We start from the raw sequence: 13,080 nt of genomic DNA, 5'->3' as shown, positions 1-13,080 counted from the left end.
GAAGTTTTACATAGGAATTTATATATATATATATAGAGTAAATCTTTAAAATCTTCTTCTCAGAAACTAATCAGCCAGGAAAGCTGAATCTTATGTGGAAGCATCCTCAGGTAGTGCAGATTCAAAGTTGTGAAAATCTTGATCCCTGGGGGTAGGGTGGGGCCACAATGGGGTGGTCGAAGTTTTACATAGAAATATATAGAGTAAATCTTTAAAAACCTTCTTCTCAGAAACTAATCAGCAAGGAAATCTGAAACTTATGTGGAAGCATCCTCAGGTTGTGTAGATTCAAAGTTGCGAATATCATGACCCCCAGGGGTAGGGTGGGGCCACAATGGGGGGTCAAAGTTTTACATAGGAATATATAGAGTAAATCTTCAAAAATCTTCTTCTCAGAAACTTATCAGCCAGGAAAGCTGAAACTTGTGTGGAAGCATCCTCAGGTAGTGCAGATTCAAAGTTGTGAAATTCATGATCCCTGGGGGTAGGGTGGGGCCACAATGGGGTGGTCGAAGTTTTACATAGGAATATATAGAGTAAATCTTTAAAAATCTTCTTCTCAGAAACTAATAAGCCAGGAAAGCTGAAACTTGTGTGGAAGCATCCTCAGATAGTGCAGATTCAAATTTGTGAAATTCATGATCCCTGGGGGTAGGGTGGGGCCACAATGGGGGGTCATAGTTTTACATAGGAATATATAGAGTAAATCTTTAAAAATCTTCTTCTCAGAAACTAATCAGCCAGGAAAGCTGAAACTTGTGTGGAAGCATCCTCAGGTAGTGTAGATTCAAAGTTGTGAAATTCATGATCCCTGGGGGTAGGATGGGGCCACAATGGGGGGGGGGTCGAAGTTTTACATAGGAATATATAGAGTAAATCTTTAAAAATCTTCTTCTCAGAAACTAATCAGCCAGGAAAGCTGAAACTTGTGTGGAAGCATCCTCAGGTAGTGCAGATTCAAAGTTGTGAAAATCTTGATCCCTGGGGGTAGGGTGGGGCCACAGTGGGGTGGTCGAAGTTTTACATAGGAATATATAGAGTAAATCTTTAAAAACCTTCTTCTCAGAAACTAATCAGCAAGGAAATCTGAAACTTATGTGGAAGCATCCTCAGGTTGTGTAGATTCAAAGTTGCGAATATCATGACCCCCAGGGGTAGGGTGGGGCCACAATGGGGGGTCGAAGTTTTACATAGGAATTTATATATATATATATAGAGTAAATCTTTAAAATCTTCTTCTCAGAAACTAATCAGCCAGGAAAGCTGAATCTTATGTGGAAGCATCCTCAGGTAGTGCAGATTCAAAGTTGTGAAAATCTTGATCCCTGGGGGTAGGGTGGGGCCACAATGGGGTGGTCGAAGTTTTACATAGAAATATATAGAGTAAATCTTTAAAAACCTTCTTCTCAGAAACTAATCAGCAAGGAAATCTGAAACTTATGTGGAAGCATCCTCAGGTTGTGTAGATTCAAAGTTGCGAATATCATGACCCCCAGGGGTAGGGTGGGGCCACAATGGGGGGTCAAAGTTTTACATAGGAATATATAGAGTAAATCTTCAAAAATCTTCTTCTCAGAAACTTATCAGCCAGGAAAGCTGAAACTTGTGTGGAAGCATCCTCAGGTAGTGCAGATTCAAAGTTGTGAAATTCATGATCCCTGGGGGTAGGGTGGGGCCACAATGGGGTGGTCGAAGTTTTACATAGGAATATATAGAGTAAATCTTTAAAAATCTTCTTCTCAGAAACTAATAAGCCAGGAAAGCTGAAACTTGTGTGGAAGCATCCTCAGATAGTGCAGATTCAAATTTGTGAAATTCATGATCCCTGGGGGTAGGGTGGGGCCACAATGGGGGGTCATAGTTTTACATAGGAATATATAGAGTAAATCTTTAAAAATCTTCTTCTCAGAAACTAATCAGCCAGGAAAGCTGAAACTTGTGTGGAAGCATCCTCAGGTAGTGTAGATTCAAAGTTGTGAAATTCATGATCCCTGGGGGTAGGATGGGGCCACAATGGGGGGGGGGGGTCGAAGTTTTACATAGGAATATATAGAGTAAATCTTTAAAAATCTTCTTCTCAGAAACTAATCAGCCAGGAAAGCTGAAACTTGTGTGGAAGCATCCTCAGGTAGTGCAGATTCAAAGTTGTGAAAATCTTGATCCCTGGGGGTAGGGTGGGGCCACAATGGGGTGGTCGAAGTTTTACATAGGAATATATAGAGTAAATCTTTAAAAACCTTCTTCTCAGAAACTAATCAGCAAGGAAATCTGAAACTTATGTGGAAGCATCCTCAGGTTGTGTAGATTCAAAGTTGCGAATATCATGACCCCCAGGGGTAGGGTGGGGCCACAATGGGGGGGTCGAAGTTTTACATAGGAATTTATATAGTAAATCTTTAAAATTCTTCTTCTCAGAAACTATTCAGCCAGGAAAGCTGAAACTCGTGTGGAAGCATCCTCAGGCAGTGTAGATTCAAAGTTGTGAAAATCATGATCCCTGGGGGTAGGGTGGGGCACAATCGGGGGTCGAAGTTTTACATAGGAATATGTAGAGTAAATATTTAAAAATCTTCTTCTAAGAAACTAATCAGCCAGGAAAGCTGAAACTTGTGTGGAAGTATTCTCAGGTAGTGTAGATTCAAAGTTGTGAAAACATGATCCCTGGGGGCAGGGTGAGCCCACATTGGGGGGGGGGGGGGGTGTTAAAGTTTTACATAGGAATATATAGAGTAAATCTTTTAAAATCTTCTTCTCAGAAACTAATCAGCCAGATGATTCTTTATAATTGTTAAGACTTTGGCTCCAGGACAATTCTTTGGCCTCAAAAGAAGGTTCAGAGTTTGTTGTAGCTTAATATCCCATATATAAACAATTGTAAGGGATCTTTTTGAGGATGCAATACTCAACATGTGATATGACTATAAAATCATCCTGTTAGAAAAGGGACTAATGATTATAAACATAAGAATATACAGGGGAGAAAATGGATTTTATTTATACAGGATCTACATGTATTATTGTACATTGTCCAGATTGTTTGTATTATGACTCCATTAAGCTGATTTTATCATACCTATTGTTCCTCAGGTGAGCGATGTGGCCCATGGGCCTCTTGTTTATAAAGCGGACATCTAGCTTTCAATTGATTCAAATAAAAATGATATTCATCTTCAACAACGGTGTGACAATTAATATAATTAAATATCTTTCGTCACTTGGATTAATAGTGGTATAATACCTGCCAACCTCTATCTGTAATTTGTGTGCACTTATTCTTAATTGAGTAAAAAAGGAACGGATTTTCTTGGAAATGGAAAAATTTAAGTATGGTTGAATTTCAAGCCTAATGTTTAAATTTTGTGTACATATTAATTGGCTGTAGAATGATAATTTTCCATACCTTTTTCTAAAATTTTGTTAATGTCTATGAATCATTTATAGATACTGTATTAGTAAGTGAACCAATAATATCAGCAAGGATTCTTCGTATACAGTTTTGCTAACAATATTTTCCATTTCCTGCAAGTTTTTCATCCTCTAAATATGCATGTTTTCAAAGAAAATTTGAGTTTTCTTGATCTGAAACAATTTTCTGCACTCTGAAATAATATCTTTAAATAATTTATATATTCTGAAAATAAAGGGAAATGCACCAAACTCTATTCTAACTGCTAATTTTTAAATTAGAAGCTTTATTATGAACCCCTAAAATGTCTTTCAAGATAAAATTTTGAATTTTTTTGTTTGAATTTTTGTTATATTTTTAAAATAACTTATCCAAATTTCTGAGGCATAAGTCAAAATTGGCATGATTTTTGCATAATTCATAAATCTTATATTGAACATTTCCTGAAAGACTGTGTTTGTTTTTAACTTATCAATTGCAAGGTGAGGCATCCTGTGAAAAAAAGAAAATGGATCCAGGGAAAAGAGATGCAATAGTAGCATGGGTAAATATTAATATCATTATAGTGATTTACTTTTTAAACAGAATTATTTTCTTGCTGCTGATAATTTGAACGTAATTCAAATGTCATTCCATATTTTTACTTTGCAGCTTGATTTGTTTTTTGAAGACAAGACTGTAACTTAATTCTATCACTGATGTTAGTTCAGGAAGGGAATTCTTAGACTTTATTGCAAGACAGTAAGCTTTTTTACTTATTTACTTATTTACATATCCACATCTTTTTCAGTCATTATCCTTCCAAAATAGCATTTTTTTTGTTCACGGAGACGAAGTTGGGGGGGAAGGGGGGGGGGGGGGGCTTATGCTATACCGTCGGTGTTGGCGCCAAGAACTGGTTAAAGTTTTTGTTGCATGCCTTGTATTTAAGTTTAAAGTTATTACTTGTCCTATCTTCACCAAACTTGCATGGATGATGCATCTAGACTTACTTATGGACTTGAAAGACTTGGATGCTGAATCTGGGCCATGAATTTCAGATGTGGAGGAGGTTCATGTCTTTAGAGCTGGTAACATTTTCTGGTGCGGGTGCCCTTTGATGATTATATCTTAGTTATTACTGGTCCTAACTTCACCAAACCTGCATGGGTGGTGCATCTTATGATACTGATGCTTCTGAGAGGCTTGAGTGCTGAAATTTGAGCCGTAGGTTTCAGATGCCTATAATGAGGTTCAGTTATTTTGAACAGGTCACATGTTAATAGATGATAGTACTATTTTAAACTTGCATAGTTGAACATAATATAAATGAATCACAGAGGTCGTTTCAGATGCAGAGCCTGATCTCCACTATCAAGGATGCTAAAAGAAAATTCCAACATCACGCAAACTTGCTTGATAGATGTGTTTGTTGTTAAATGATATAACATTATTCCTATCATATAGTATTGTATGATATGATACCCTATAATTTTATATCATACAATATCATATTATATATTGTATTGTAATAAACTATATTATTTGATATTTTATCAAATTTTTTGTATGATAATGTATCATGGTATTGTTATGTATAGTACTATATATTGTGATACATTATTGTATAATGTGATATTGTATATTGTTATACTTTCATGTTAAATACTGAAATCTGATTGGTTAAGATGCAGTTAATAATATTTACTATTACCCTCAGCGTTAGCAACGCACTTGGCAACGGGTAACATTAAAAAATGTTACATGCGCGAAAATTATGCGCGTACGGTTCGCTGTAGAATTCACGTTATTCCTATATAAAAGCAGTAAAATTTTCTTAAAATTTTAAAAAAAGACATTCATTATAACAAAATAAATAGTGCCTGTTTGGGAGGATAACAGTTGAAATTGACACCCCTCGAAAACCATTGTCAACCTCCGCTTCGCGTCGGTTGACAATGGTTTTCTCGGGGTGTCAATTTCAACTGTTACCCTCCCAAACAGGCACTATTTATATAATATATTATTGTATCACATGATATTGTTTCATATGAAGTTTCATATGTGTCATGTCAATAGCATATAATACAATATCATACAATATAATATCATGGTGATGTATTATGTTATTTAATATTGTATCATATGCTACTATATTGTATCATGTGTTATATATTATGATATTGTAATATCAAATCAAATACAATAATGTATAATACGGTTACCATACTATATCGTATATCATATATCTTGATACAATGTCATATATAATGTCATATATATTACAAAATCATATTGTATCATTATATATTACAGTATTTTATTATATAGCCTCTAATGTCGTTCTTTGGCTTTCAATGTAGAAAATATTTCTACTCGCAATTGGAAGAAACCTACTTTAATCCAACTTGAAAACAGATTTAAAACTGTCAAACAAGATATCTTCACAGATAAAGACCGACAACGCTAATTACTGCATTAGAAATTTCACCATGTCCTGTCTGTCGAATGTAAATAAAAGCTTGTGCTGCATGTTTGTGTCTTATTTTTGTTTAAACCCACAACTGGGATTGCATAAAATTATCAATATTCATCTAATACCAATTTTTGTGGATTTCGTTGTAAAGTTTATCCTTGAAAATAAATGTTCATTGAGGTGCAATTTCTACTAACAGTTTGTATTGATAGGATTATTGTCAACGGATTTATGTATCCTTGAAACTGTGTTTTTCACTTTAACCACAAAAAATGATACACTTGAATCATAATGAAACCACAGTATTGTGTCAAAATAGTATCCGTGAATATGATCCAAGATCATTAACTATGATATTCATATAATATGATGAAGGGTGGTATCATAAATGTGATGCCACTAAAGGTGAACCTCGTCTCGTTGAGCTTTGTAATCTGTGATTACTTATGTTTAGAGGATCAATTGTCAATTACAATTGAATTAACCGGTCTATTAGTTTCAGTCTTTACAAAAAGCATATGGATTTCCATTCCACTTCTTGATTTTAGGCCATACACAGTTAACTCTTAGCTTCTAGTTCTCATAAAGTATAGTGATTGAAAAAACGTTTTACAGTCTTTGTCCGAGCAGTATAAGTAATTGAAGCTTTTATTTTACTCTGTTAATTATCTGTAAATTTTATTTTCAGTTTAATTTCTATAATACGATACATGTACTCTATATGCGTTTATTTACAGCCAGGGACATATCAATTATCGAAAGTCTCGCGTCACGCGATTTTAAAGATTGTTTTTATGCATCAATATTAAACATTTTTCTTATTCTATTTATGAAACAGATCCGTATCAGCAAGAACACATTCATTTGCTTTAATCAGAAGCAGAGTTTTTACAAGATTTTGTTTTGTATTTGAACTAATTATTCCAAAACAATTGACAAGTAAGTTCTTATTTTAATGTCGTTGGTATGGATGCTTTACGTGATGTGCTCCTTATTGTGGGAGGATAACGCAAAATTTGCAATCTTCTTTAAAACGTGCATGATACATAGTATTTTCTGAAATAAATGTGTAAATACGCCCTTTTACAACATATTTTTGGAGATGATACATTTCATTGGTGTAAGAAATGCAAACAAGAGGTTTAAGGTTCAAACAAGAGGTTTTCGGTTTAGCCCTTTATTTTTAACCATATAAAATAACCTTTACTTAAAAATGCTTTGTACCAGTTTGGTAAAATTCAAGGCTCAGTGGTTTTTAGAGAAGAGGTCAAAAATGTGAAAAGTTTATAAACGGACGGACAACGGATAACAGGTGATCAGAAAAGCTCACTTGAACCTTCGGATCAGGTGAGCTAATTATAAAAAATATATAAAAATAGACATTTTAGAAGTTTTGTCGATACTTAGATGTAGCCCTTTTTTTAAGCTCACCAATACGAAGTCGTAGGGAGCTTATGCTACACCCCTGGCGTTGGTGTCGGCGTCCGGACCTGGGTAAGGTTTTTGTTGCAGGTTCTGTTTTTAAGTTATTACCAATTCTATCCTCACCAAACTTGCAGGGATAATGCATCTGGACCAACTTATGGACCTTGAGGACTTGGATGCTGAATCTGGGCCATGAAGTTCTGATGATGGAGGAGGATAGGCTTTTTGAAGCAGGTTAAAGTTTTTGTTGCAGGTGCCCTTTGATAGCCATTTTGAAGTTACTTATGGACCTAACTTCACCAAACTTGCATGGATGGTGTGTCTAATGACATTGATGCACCTAACAGGCTTGAATGCTGAATCCGAACCAAGGGTTTTGGATGCTGGATGTCAAGTTAAGGTTTTTAGAGCTGGTTAAAGTTTATAGAGCAGGTGCCCTCTGATGATTATTGCGTGGACCCTGAGGTCCCCGCAGAAAATATATAAGCGAGGTTTAACCGGATGCTATGGGGAAAATTCAGCCTGCGCATGAGCTAGCCTGGTTCCTGTGCGTAATGGGTAGCTCGGGGAACCAGGCAAGCACAGGTTTATCAGAATTGGGATCGGGATTCCATGCCATATGCACATATAAGGCCACAGACAACAATTATTTTTCCTTCTTATTCCTTTATACAACGATAAATTATATAAAAAATTCCACCGGTCAATGGGCACGGGGTAAAAATAGTGGTATGTGACCTAATAAGTTCAAAGGCGCTGTAATTGTAAAGTTGTCGGTAAACATTACAGAAACAAAGTATTCCTTTTAAAGAAATGATCGGCATGTGATATAAACTATCAGTATTGTGAAATAAGGTAATATTATGCCGAAACTACAGCATGCATCAAATAGCATAATTTATAATGTTTTGTTGTTTTGTAGCTGTCGCTGCATTACGTAGTTAACAATGTAGTGCGAAGCGTAATGTGTGCACAAATAGTACAATTCGCCGAAGGCCTGATACTATACATGCAATCTTCATTAATATAGATCATACTGTGGTTTCATTAATTTTCGTGGGTATCAATTTTCGTGGAATTTCTAAAAACCACAGTTTCAAGGATACGTAATTTCGTGGCCAATGATCCAATCAATACAAAATGTTAGTTGAAATTGAACTTCAATGAACATTTTATTTCGTGGATCAACTTAACAACGAAATCCACGAAAATTGGTATTCAACGAATATTGATGAAACCACAGTAATTATTTTAGAAGTTGAAACCTTTTAAATTCTGAGATTAAAAGTCAACTATACATATATATACGTAATACAACATACAAATTTAGTGGTTAAAAGCAGGGGGCTAGAGTCGGTGGAATCTGTGATAATTTTAAGGCTTTCACGTTTTCGTTGGAAATACATGCAAATGGTCCACGTATTGCAGTCCTTTTTTAAAGGACAGCAACTTGTACTTTAATTATTATTGGTTCCAACTTCACCAAACTTGCATGGATGGTGCATCTTAGAATACTGATGCACTTGACAGGCTTGAATGCTAAATATGACCCATAGGTTTCGGATGCAGGAGGAGGTTAAAGTTTTGAGGAATGGTTAAAGTTTTTGGCGCAGGTGCTCTCTGATGATTATATCTTAGTTATCACTGATCCAAACTTCACCAACCTTGCTTTGATGATGCGTATTATGATAATGATGTTCCTAACAGGCTTGAATGCTGAATCTGAGCCATAGGTTTTAGATGCTGGATGAGGCGTAGTTTTTTTTGGAACAGGTCACATATTTTATAGATAATAGCTTGCATAGTTGATTTAATACACATGAATCGCAAAGGAAGATTCAGATGCAGAGGCTGATCTTCATTTTCAAGAATCTCCTACTCTTTGATAGATGTGTTTGTTGTTAAATGATATAACATGATTCAAATGTTATAGTATTGTAAGATATGATATAATATGTTTAACGGTGCGACCGTTGGGGCGAGCACAGCATGTGATCAAACAATGAATTGTAAAAAATCAATAAAAATAAAATTAACAAACATAACGTTATTTATTTTTCAGTAAATTTTCATTATTCATAGTCTATAAGATTTGTTATAATTTATTTAATTGTAAGTAGAACAGTAGTTTAATCTCAGATACAATGTTGTTGAATAATAAAGATTTTGATATATAAATATTCATTGCACTGTTTCTCCTCTTTTAAAGTGATTGTAAAGTCAGTTCACCCCCCCTTTTTTTTTGCAGTAGACATTTTTGTTCTTAAACCTTCATATAAACTTGACTCATCATACAAATAAGAAAACCATTGATCTGCTAAAGAGCTGAAGGATTAGAATTTTCCTTCCTTTTTTTTCTTTTTGCTTGCAAAGATTATTTCGATGAGGCTGCCATCCACCCACCCACTCCCTTTTAAAAAAAAAAGGTGATGCTATGTGTACGTTCCAGGAATTTACCGTTATTAGGCCTATAGTGAATAAAATAAATGTGAGCATTCATCCCATCTTAAGAAATGTCCTAATTCTTCAGCTGTTCTTTAGCTTAGCCGTTGCAAGATTTTGAGAGGATTTTGGTCATTTCAGCAGATTTACAATAACTTCAATTAGAGTAATTTCCCCTTATCAGTGCTTATTGTGACGTCAAAGCTGACGTTGGTTAAGTGTCGTCTGACTCTTTAAAACTCCCCTGAGAAATAAAAGTACGCGAAGTATACCGTAAAGTATCGTGTATAATACGCACCCCCAAAGTTGACCAAAAAATGGCGGAAAAACAGCAGGTCCTATGTATAACACGCACCAAAAAAATGGCAAAATCAACGGCCGCCATTTAACCCCAAACTATAGATGTTTCATGATAATATTAAAATCCATACGCAATTTCTGTAATTTTGTGATCGGAACACAGCTCAGACGATGGAAATCGACGGCCGCCATTTTTCCAAATAAATATTGATGTTTAATGATAATTTTATAACCCAAGTGCAATTACTGTAATTTCGTGGTCAGAACATGGCCCAAGAGATATTAGAGTCAAAGTTCTTACAATTTTACTATTGAAAACGGTATGATTTTCAAAAGTGGTAACAAAAGGGGGCCTATCATCTGACACTTCGTTCAGTAAAAGTTTCTTCCAGTTACACAACAGCGGAGAAGTTGAAGATCAATCATCATATGTAGAGAAGAACGGCATCCGAGCTCTGTGCTTAAAAGTAATAATGTTTGCAGATATAAACCAAAACAACAACAAGAGAAATGATTTAAGTGATTAATTTTTGTTAAACTGTTTGATTGTTGTTAAATAAACATTGTGAAGAAACGTAATCTTCATGGACTTGAAAACACCATGTGAAGTACGACACGAGACAGGTGCATGCTTTTGACACCGGAAATCGTTAAACAAACATTGACCACGCGCCGAGTAAACAGGTGGCTGCTTACGTAATGGCGAATACACTGGCGATTTTAAAACTTGTTTGATGCAAGGAATAGTTTTGAGAAAGGATAAATATTTCAATACATGGAAATAAAACTAAGAATAAGGTATTTCTGATGCAGTAAATATAGTATACACTCATACAACTTGCATACCACGCTTTATCGGCAGTATACACTCATACAACTTGCATAACACGCTATATCGGCAGTCACTACTCCCGTGGTATCAACAATCACAGCTTGAAAAAATGGGGTAAAATTTTGGTCCTATGTACAACACGCACCCCCCACTTTTGAACATATTTTGGCTGAAAAAAAGTGTGTGTTATACACGCGACTTTACGGTACTGTTTTATTTACTTAGAAAAGCATGATGTTCTTAAAATTACATATCTTATATATGCTTCTCAAAACTTGAACTTTGATTCTCGCGAGAACGTGAGGTTGGAAACCATTGGTACTATAAATTGTGGGTCAAAATTTACTGATGCCGAAAAAATCTATCGGATCAATGTGTAAACCTTTGTGACATCACTCGATTATTTTTGATTGAGAGTGTACTGACGTGAACTTTAGAGGTAGCACTCACTGTGTGTCGTATACATCGTTATTGTTTTTATATTGTCTTGCTGATTTTCGAGATAGTGTGAAGTGATAAAAATTGACATGATTACAGGGAACTACTGGGACGATTAAAACAATGCATTACTGGTCCGATTTACTGACGCCAAAAAAATCCGTTGAGTGAATGTGCAACTTGTCCAAATTTTCTATTCACACATGCCTTGCCGGTAGAGTTCGCTTCGCTCCGGTGCTGCGCGCCGGCGAGCTGCGCTCGCTATTACATCATATCATATTGTAAAAAGTTAAATGATTTTGCGTCAATTTTTTTAATGTTTTGGTATTGTATCATGATATTGTTATGTAAAGTATTGTAGATTATGCTACAATATTGAATAATATGATATTGTATTATATACTATTCTATCACATGGTACTGTTACATATGATATTGCAATATATAGTATTTTATCTTATCATGCAATATTGTATAATATATAATATCGTATTATAATTTACTATATCACTTGTATTGGATATTTGATCAATTTTATCAAAATATATTGTATCATGTGATACAATATCATGTAATGTATCAAATATGATACAGTTTCATACAATACAATATCATACTATTTTATACAATATGATATCATATGTTACAATATTGTGATGTCTACTATAATATGATACTGTAGTATATAATACTGAATTGTATTACATATTGTATATTATGATATTGTATTATGTGATCAAATACAATAAAGTATTAAACAATAGAAAGTCATATTATTATTGTCTATTACAGTAGTATATTGTGGTATATGATGGTATATCGTAAATATGATAGTATGCAATATTGTATTAATATTATTGTATTGATAAACATTGTATCATATAATACCGTATAAAATGAACATATGATTATCATACAATTTTTAAACATATGATATTGTGTCAAAACAGTATCCATGAATATCCAAGATTATAAAGTATGATTTTCATCATAAAGATGGTCTCATAAAGGTGATGCCTCATAAGGGTGATGCCTCGTCTCGGTGAGCTTTGTAATATGTGATTACCTATGTTTTCCTAATCTATTAACCTCCCTACTGCATTTTTGGCATAAAATGTTACCAATGCACACATTCTTTGCAAAGAACGAACTGCATCTACTTTGCCGTACTTCTCCTACAACTGTACCATTTCCTATCGATGTTCTTTCTGGAAAGGCAAACGCAAATCTTTGCTTGACATGATTTTTTACGTGGCACCTGTTTCAAGTAACACAGAGTGAATGATTGTTGTCCTCAAACAAAGCGTGCTTTCACTAAGGTATAGTTACAGTTGAGTGCCTTCAGTTCAGTATAAACTTTGTCATAAATGCATGAAATGTCTTCAATTGGAAGAGCAAACATGCATTTAAGGAAGAAAATCGGAGTAAAATGCACCAACTGTATAAAAAAAATACATGTTTATGCAAACCGATAATTTTAAAAGAGAAAAAGTATGCACACAGATGGAATCGAACCAGGGCACAAATACACCCTGTGTAACATAGCCAACAGTTTAATTTACTGAGCTATCCAGAAGTCACTCATAGACCAATATGATGAAATCAGTTTCCGAAATTTTTGTCGGTTTTTTGCAAAATTCAACCCCAGGGACGAGATGCCCCTAAAAAATATCTTAATTTATTCCTTTGAACAAAAGTTATTAAAATATCCAAAAAAAAAATTACGGGCTGGTTCTGAAGGATGTCTAGGCTAAAAACAATGCAGAAATATACCATTTTACT

At 34.7% G+C, this 13,080-nt stretch overlaps 1 long non-coding RNA gene across 1 annotated transcript in view; it reads left to right on the top strand.

Annotated features, from left to right (window-relative positions):
- The window catches only part of LOC136275274 (uncharacterized), a 32,029-nt gene that overhangs the window by 18,232 nt on the left and 717 nt on the right, over nucleotides 1-13,080 (top strand). The window contains exons 2-3 of the long non-coding RNA XR_010713823.1: nucleotides 3,889-3,950; nucleotides 4,058-4,147. This is a non-coding gene — a long non-coding RNA (uncharacterized lncRNA). The remainder of the gene's footprint in view (nucleotides 1-3,888; nucleotides 3,951-4,057; nucleotides 4,148-13,080) is intronic.

The sequence above is a fragment of the Magallana gigas genome, chromosome 5 (genome assembly GCF_963853765.1).
Source record: "Magallana gigas chromosome 5, xbMagGiga1.1, whole genome shotgun sequence".
In the NCBI taxonomy this organism is placed as follows: domain Eukaryota; kingdom Metazoa; phylum Mollusca; class Bivalvia; order Ostreida; family Ostreidae; genus Magallana; species Magallana gigas.
This window is presented reverse-complemented; position numbering and strand designations above follow the sequence as displayed.